This window comes from Cavia porcellus, unplaced genomic scaffold (genome assembly GCF_034190915.1).
Source record: "Cavia porcellus strain 051 isolate PalLab524CR breed Dunkin Hartley unplaced genomic scaffold, mCavPor4.1 scaffold_4, whole genome shotgun sequence".
Classification (NCBI taxonomy): Eukaryota; Metazoa; Chordata; class Mammalia; order Rodentia; family Caviidae; genus Cavia; species Cavia porcellus.
In genome coordinates, this window is record NW_026947487.1 from 115,533,426 (window position 1) to 115,541,203 (window position 7,778).

Genomic DNA, 7,778 nt, shown 5'->3' on the forward strand with positions numbered 1-7,778 from the left:
CCAGGGTGGGCCCAACTGCAATAGGACCATAAATGGGGAGCCCAGGGTACAGAGCCACCCAAAGAGAGGCAGGAAACCCATCCTTGTACTGGACTCTGGAGGAATCAAGCTTTGTGGGTTTTCAGTCTGCAGACAACACAGTCCTGTCACGTCAAGCCACCCAGCTAGGGGCACTTTGCCACCAAGCGCTGGGTTCTGAGGGTCTCCTGTAGCTGCCCCTGCAGACACCACGCTGGGGGCGCTCAGGGATGGAGATGGCCCGGCTCACGGTGTGGACAGCCCGGGGCCCCTCTGTCCCTGGCTGGTGGCGGCTCTGTCCCACTTCTGACCAGAGTCTGTGTCCCTTTCCCCTGTTAGTAGCAAAGTGTCCCTGGACTCTGGAGTGAGATCCTAGGCACATCTGCAGGGACCCACTCTCCCAAATCACACTGACAGGCTCCAGGGGCGGATGCTTGCCGGGGCCACTATTCAACATGCGCTGCTGGAAAATGCTGGGCTAGGGGGACAGGTGAAGGGGAGACAGGCCATGTCACCCAGCATCACCTTTAGGAGCCTGGAGCTTCCCTGAGGAGGAAGAAGATGAAAACAAGCTGTAGTTATTCTACTTATTTTTAAATAAAGTGTTTGCGCCGAGCGCTCCAACCGCCCCCGTGCTGCTGCTGGAAGCCGCTCTGCAGGTCCTCCGCCAGGAGCGTCTGTGCAGCGTGCAACCAGACTGTGAGTGCTGCTGCCCTGTGCCATCCAGTGAAAGGGCACATTCCGCTAAAACCGTCACAGTGTGTCACCAGCCACCTTGTCCCCTGGAGCCGGTGCTGCCTGCTTCCTGCTCTTAAAGTCAGAGAGGCCACGACGGCTCCCCGTCTTGAGTCCATTCAGGAGGGAGGCCGCCACGACACCCAGGGCAGAGGACCTGCAGAAGTGCTTCCTTCAGGAAGAGGCAAGGACGGAGGGAAAGGCGTGCAGAGCCAAGGGTGTCCTGATGCGGATCCATGGCAACGCCTTTTACTGGAAGAAAATGTTCCCATTTATTCACCGTCTCTTTTGATCGTGGTAGCACCTCCTGTGTGCCGGGCACAGGAGCCCTCCTGGCAAAGCCAGGAGCCAGGCACTAACATGACCCTGTGGACGATGAGGCGGGAGAAGCTGGGTCTCTTGGTCAAGGTCACACAGTGAGACCAAGATTGTAGGCGGGCCTCGTGGGGCAGTCTCTGGCTGCTGGCTAGTGAGTGGGTGAGGTGAGGTGGGGGCTGGGGTCACTGGGGAAACGGCTTCCGGGGAGCCTGGGTGAAACCCGCAGGGAAATGATGGCCTGAGACAGGGTGAGGGCGGGGTGCAGGAGGCGCTCCAGGCCCAGCTTCTCACAGGGAGGCTGCTCAGGGCCACCCTACAGGGGAGCCAGCTGGCACGTGAGCACCCTGGGGTCCCGTTCCTCAGGGGAGAGGACAGTCCCGGACCCCTTTCTCGCACTCCCAGAGTCCCTGCCTGGTGTTAAGCCTCGCTGGCCCTGGGTGCTGGCCGTTGGGTCGGGACCTTCTTTCCACACCCTGGCTCCCCTGGTCCCCACTGATGTCCCCTCACAGCTCCCCAGGTAGCTGCCCATCCTTGAACCCCACCTCGGTGTCTGCTTCTGGGGAGCCTGAGATACGACGAGGCCCAGGAGGAGGCTGGGAAACCCCTGGGGACATGTGGCCAGAGCCTAACAACAGAGGGGTCTCCCGGCCAGGCTGCAAGGACCCGGGGTGGGGGCGGCAGGGGAAGGGACCAGCCACTGTGGGAAGCGTCAACAGGACCAGGAAACAGCGGCACCCTGTCTCCAAAGTAAGTTTTTAAAAGGGGAATGTAGCTTAGTGTGAAGGCCCTGGTTCAGGGCCCAGTGCCACAACCCAATGAGTCTTAAATAACAGCACTAGGGGCCAGGGACACAGCTCAGTGGCATAAGCACTTGCCTGGCAAACACAAGGTTGTGAGTTTGATTCCCGGTAGCAATAAGTAAGCACATAAATTAAATTTAAAAATACAATGTTAGGTAGGCATTAAAGAACATGTCTTGTATGATTCTGTTTGTATGAAAGAAAATCCACAGAGCTCAGATCAGTGTTGTCAGGGGCTGGAATCGAAAGAGACTAGACAGGCACTGTTTAATGGGTTTGGGGTTGGTTTTTTTTTTTCAACGAATATTATACCTCAGATTAAAGAGGAGCAGCCCCAAAGCAGGTGTTAAATGACAACCTAGTGGCTGCTGTTCAGCTGCATCCAGCCCTGGGAAGGTGAGTCCTGCCGGCAGGAATCCTTTGGGAGCTACACCTGGCCAGCCTGTTAGCTGATCAGGCTCCTTCCTTAAAACGCTCTGCTGCCACCTGCTGGAAACCCGTCCTGATAACAAGACACACCTACACATGAAAGGCTGCTACCTTCCGTTTGGCCGACTTGTGCAATGCACAGCCTGCTCAGCTGTACATGGTGTGATGTTAGGTTCTCTTTCTATGTACCAGGACGAGGACCTCAGCTGAGTTCGCTAGTCCAAATGTGGTCGATGGTGGGCTGCGTGAGCACAGTGTGAGAATCAGCAATGCGGTCTCAGCTGGCTCTGCCCAGCCCTCCTGCATCAGAGCCTGGATGTTTAACAAGGTCCCCAGGTGCATGGCCATTAGGTTTACGGGTGCTGCCCTCCAAGTGCGGGCTGCACGTTGGAGTCGGCTGGGGAGGCTGTAAACGTGCCGACCGCGGGGCTCGGTGGGTCTGACAAAGGTGCAGCCGGAAATGCAGGTTAAAAGCCCCTTGGAGGGTTCTAACGTGCGGTCAGGGCGGGGAACCCCGGGCCCAATCACAGCCTCGCTCCCTTTGCAGAGTCGGGGGAGCAGCCGTGTCCACAGCAGACTCATCGGACGCAGCGCACAGGGCTCTCCCTGGACTCTACTTCCCCAAGGTCGCCAGGGACGCTGAACTCTTTCACCGCTTGGAGAAGCCTGACCTCAGAGCTGGCCGTCTTAACAAACATTACGAATTTCAAGACAGCAGCATCGGGACTGTGACCTAAATCCGCGTCCCTGTGAGCAGAGTGTGAGAGCCCAGGGCTTAGGCGCAGGAAGTTGTGGGCCACCGAGCCCACCCCTGGGGAGTAGGCAGGGATCCACACACAGACAGCTGCTCCCGAACAAAACCAGCCCCGGGGGCTTTGGGATCCAGCACAGACCAGATGGAAGGGGCTGCTTCCCTCTAAGGTACGAAGGACAGATGGGCCCCCAAGTGCCCCTGTACCAGGGAGGAGGGGCTGTCGCACCTGGGAGGGGGACTCCCCCATTCTGGGGCAGGCTCCCCCTCCAAGCAGCGCCTTCCTGGGACTGTCGCCCACCCCCCAGTGGCTAACGGGGCTCTCGGGGTCTGTAGTGGGGTCGGGATCCCCTCCGGGCTGCTCAGGGGGCAGCAGTGCTGCTCAGCACTGCCTGGAGTTCCAGGAGCATGGTGGGGGGCTGATGTCCACGCTTGCTGCCCAACAGGAGGACTGCACAGCCGCGGGGCCCACTAGAATGTTCCAGGAGCCACATTTGGAATCCTGAAGAGAAACAGGCAGAAGTTATCTGAGTGATGGGTTGTGTCGTGGCCTAACCTAGCAACAGGGTCATCATTTCAGTGTGTGAGCAGTGTGAGAAGATAATGAGCCCTTTCCACCGGTTCCCCACAGCAGCCCTTGGAGATCAGGGTACAGTTTGGGCTTCACGTGGCCAATAGCTGCCGCGTGGACAGCACAATCCTACAGTTCTTTTCCCTTTTTTTAACCAGGAATCAAACTCAGGACCTCACACCTGCCAGGCAGGCGCTTATGCCGCTGAGCTAAATCCCCAGCCCCAAGTTCTGTAAAGCAAGAGCCAGGCTACTCGGTAAGAAGCAGACAGCAGGCGTGGAGCTGTATTTGGATTGTAACCCCAATATTTTATATTGCAAACCCTTAGAATATTGTAATCCACACATTGTAATCCCTTTTCCCACTATGTTGGTAATTCTATTGATACATTACTGGAATCCCGGTGAGTTAATTCCAGGCCACCACCTTCAATGCAGCTCGCAGTAGCTATAGTTATGGGGCGCCAAGCGGTCCTAAGCCTGATCTAATGAGGACACACAGGCCAAAGCCTTGATCTAAGGCCTCTCCCAGGAAGTGTGATCCCGTGAGGAAGAGGGTGGCTCCAGCGTGAGTGACAGTGAGGATGGCGGGAGTCGCGTGGGCAAGGCGGGCTGAGCTGGCCGGCGGGGAGCAGGCCCCTCTGCGGTGCGCAGGGAGAAGGGGGTGCGGGGAGACCAGTCTGCGTAACTCAGCATGCGAGTGAGGTTAGGGGGCTGTTGCTTCAGTTCCTGATATGTAAACTTCTGCACCCCAGGAAGTCACAGCCTTTTACTGGGTGATGCTGCGGCAGGAGGGTCGCTACAGGTTCAAGGCCAGCCTGGAATACACATTGAGACCTCGACTAAAAAACGAACCGAAAGCAAGTGTCTCCCTATTCTAATTTATTCTTAATAAGAGCACAGCCATCCCTCAATACTGCAGGTTCTGGCTCCAGGACCTCTGCCTTCTGCAGATCACTGCCCAGGTGCCCGATATCCAGTGGTGTGGGCTTTGCATACAGCCTACGAACAGCCCATACTGAATCACCCCTAGATTGCTCGTCACATCAGACATGATGCAAACGCCAAGGAACTGGTTATCACACGTTTAGCAAATGACTCGAAGAACCATCCACGCACACTCAGTATAGAGGTGGTTTCCTCCGCGTACCTTCGATCCGCAGTTGGCTGAACCCAGAGTCCAGGAGGCCACAGGCTCAGAGGCCCACGGGGCGATCACCTAGGAGGCAGGAAAGGGAATCTTAAGCATGCGCTTCAGGGCAAAGGAGGCAAGGAGTGGGTGAATGGCACCCCGTGAAGCCAGGGAAGCAGCACCGCTGCTGGGCGGGGCTGGGGTGGGGTGGGGAGCCTGACTCGGTCTGACACCACACTTGGAAAGTGGGCCAAGGTGCGTGTGTGTGCAGCTGTGTGACCGAAATCAAACCCAAGGCTTTGCACTGAGCCGAGTCCCCAGCCCTCTCCTCCTCCTCCCAGCCTCACCCTCACACGGCACCCAAGAGGTCTCATGCTGTGCCGTCCAGGACGGGAAATCTAGAGACAGGAATAAGTTTGGGATTTGCTTAGGAGCAGAGGGGACCTGGGGGTGGGTGCTGTCCTCAGATTCGGGGTTTCATTTCTGGGTGAAGAAAATGTTCCAGCAAGGTGGCGATGTCATCATTAGCATGAATACTTTACCCAGTGACACACGGGCGGGTGAGTCCTGCTCAGCCTGGAGGCGGAGCTCAGCCACGGGGCACTGCTCGAGCCTGTGCAAGGCTTTGGGTTCGATCCCTGGCACTGAAAACCAAAACCACATAGCGGCCCAGGCAGGGGAGAGGGGCCAAGCACCCACTCTGCGCCAGGTCCTGGGGACTGGAAGTGAGCAAGAGAGGGGACACCAGGTCACCTCCAGGCTGGGGAGGAGGCGGCCATCAGACAGGCAGACCATACCCAGGCTGCGGCTCGGAGCCTCTGAGAGGGGTCTGGGGCGCAGAGGAGCCTCGGTCCCACCTGACAGCAGGGAACGGCATGTGCAGAGGCCGCAGGCCAGGCTGGTCCTTCTGCAGCAGGGCCAGCCAGAATGGAGGAGGAGGAAGTGGGGACTGAGCAGCTGGGCACAGGGCACAGCCTGGGGTCTCAATCCAGGGCAGGGATGGGGAAGGGGCCACATGACACTCTGGGAGTTGTCCCCCCTCCCTGGCTGTACTGTGGAAGGGTCAGAGGAGAAACCCAGGGAAGGAGGCCAGGGTCCACCTCCCACCCGCCTGGCGTCCCTGGGAGGGGCCACACAGACTGAGCAGGAAGTGGAGTTCCTTACGCCAGCAGCTAGCCTGAGCCCAGTCGGAGGACAAAGGAGGACAAAGGAGGACAAAGGGACGGGAGGAACCAGGAAATCAGGAAGGCGGCAGGCTGTGAGATCTGGCGATCTGGCTACACCTGTCTGCCTCCGGCATCCTGGCCTGGACGGGACAGATGAGAGGGCAGGGTCAGCAGCTCCCGACAGATGGGGGCCCAGCTGCTGTGGACTGGGGCTGGGACCAGGCCTGGCAGCCGCTGGGGGCAGGAGGCCGCATTCCCAGCCTGGCCCTTGACGTCAGTGTTGCCATGGAGACCCAGCTTCCCTCACAGGCCACAGCAGCTGCAGCCCCCCAGGCCAGGAAGGCTGCAAAAGGTTAGGGGTGGGAGGCAGAGAGACCCACCTGGGCCCTGCAGGCTGCGGCTGGGCCTCGGGGACACCCAGCCACCCACCTCGGTTGACCCCACTCCTGTTGCCCAGAAGGGGCTCATTTCCAGCTGATGCCTGCCATGGCGCCAGGGCTCCCCCACCTTGGGTCTCAGGTTCCCATCTGGAAAGTGGCATAAGGCCATGCTGGCGTCCTCCTGGGAAGCACGTGGGCACTGGGCCCCCTTACTGACCTCTCCCGCCCCTGCTCCTCCCCCAGCGTCCCCCGTTGGGTGTGCGAAGTCTCTCGCTGAGCACATCCCACCTCTCCGGGTGTCTTGCAGTGCCCCGAAAGCTGTGCCCAGCAGGGAGCATCTCCTGCACCCAGGTCGGAGGACAGGCAGACCCCTGCCTGGGCACACATAGGAAGGACAGCCGCTCTACCCGCCCAGCTCTGCTAAACCTTCCTTCCTGGTTCCTGAAAGCCGAATTCAGGAGCGGGGACTCCAGCCCAGCCAGCCAGGGCCTCACCCCTCTCCTGTCCTGCCCTCTTGCTGGAGTCCCGGCCTGTCCCGGGATGCAAGGGGACGGGAAGGGAAAGGTGCTCATTCCTTGCTGATGCTGCCTTTGACCTTGTTTGGGTGGACCTGGCCTTGAGGGATCACTTCCTCCTTGATGTGCTCCTGACTCCAGAAACTCAAAGCTCTCTGGCATGCTGGGTGTTGGGCAAGTGGCTGTGGCCATCTGTCCCTGCCCTGCCCGCTCTGGTCAGTTTTCTCTTTCCTGCCTCAGGCAGGGGCAGCTTCAAGATTGGCAACTCCAGCCCGTTGTGGGGGTGCACGCCTGTAATCCCTGCAGCACTGGAAGGCTGAGGCAGGAGGACCGCCAAGGTTTAGCCCAGCCTGGGCAATTTAGCAAGACCGCCTCAAAATTAAAAATACAAATTTTAAAACTGGCTGGAGATGTAGGTTAGTGCAAAGGCCCTGAGTTCAGTCCCAGGACCTGTTGGCCAGGTGGGTGGACAGCTAGAGTAAACTTGGGACTCGGGGTGCGGGCTCCCATCTCTTTCTGCTCACGGAACCTCAGTCTTCTACCGGAGCAGGGATGACAGATAGAAACAGCGGGACATTTCACCCCCTTCTTAGGAAGCCCAGCGATCTCTGACCCTCGGTTTTCCTGTCTTAGAATGGAGGGAACTCAAACCCAGATGCTGATTTCATGACCTCTAGACAAGACTGCTCAGTCTCCTCCCATGTTTACCACCTACCCATCCGTCCATCCACCCATCCATCATCTGCCCACCAACTCACCTATCCACCCACCTGTCTTTCCATCCATCCATCCATCCATCCATCCATCCATCCATCCATCTATCCTTCCATCCATCCTTCCATCTATCCATCCAGCCATCCTTCCATCCATCCTTCCATCCATCCATCCATTCATCCATCCATCCTTCCATCCATCCATCCATCCATCCATCCTTCCATCCATCCTTCCATCCATCCTTCCATCC

General features: G+C 58.4%; 2 long non-coding RNA genes across 5 annotated transcripts; one reads left to right on the plus strand and one right to left on the minus strand.

The window, feature by feature from the left end:
* Window positions 1-1,448: 1,448 nt before the first annotated feature.
* On the plus strand, window positions 1,449-4,498 carry LOC134475805 (uncharacterized). 3 transcript variants are annotated; one of them, XR_010047075.1, is made up of 5 exons: window positions 1,449-2,766; window positions 2,848-3,221; window positions 3,498-3,700; window positions 3,781-3,878; window positions 4,377-4,498. It is a non-coding gene; the product is annotated as an uncharacterized LOC134475805 (long non-coding RNA). The 3 variants fall into 3 exon arrangements; XR_010047074.1 differs by lacking the exon at window positions 4,377-4,498 and having other exon boundaries at window positions 1,455-2,748; window positions 3,781-3,996; XR_010047073.1 differs by lacking the exon at window positions 4,377-4,498 and having other exon boundaries at window positions 1,455-2,766; window positions 3,781-3,995.
* LOC111758457 (uncharacterized) lies at window positions 4,173-5,557 on the minus strand. 2 transcript variants are annotated; one of them, XR_002792632.2, is made up of 3 exons: window positions 5,296-5,557; window positions 4,772-4,840; window positions 4,173-4,439 (listed from the first exon to the last, which is right to left on the minus strand). It is a non-coding gene; the product is annotated as an uncharacterized LOC111758457 (long non-coding RNA). The 2 variants fall into 2 exon arrangements; XR_010047076.1 differs by lacking the exon at window positions 4,173-4,439 and having other exon boundaries at window positions 4,483-4,840.
* Between the last annotated feature and the right edge of the window lie 2,221 nt (window positions 5,558-7,778).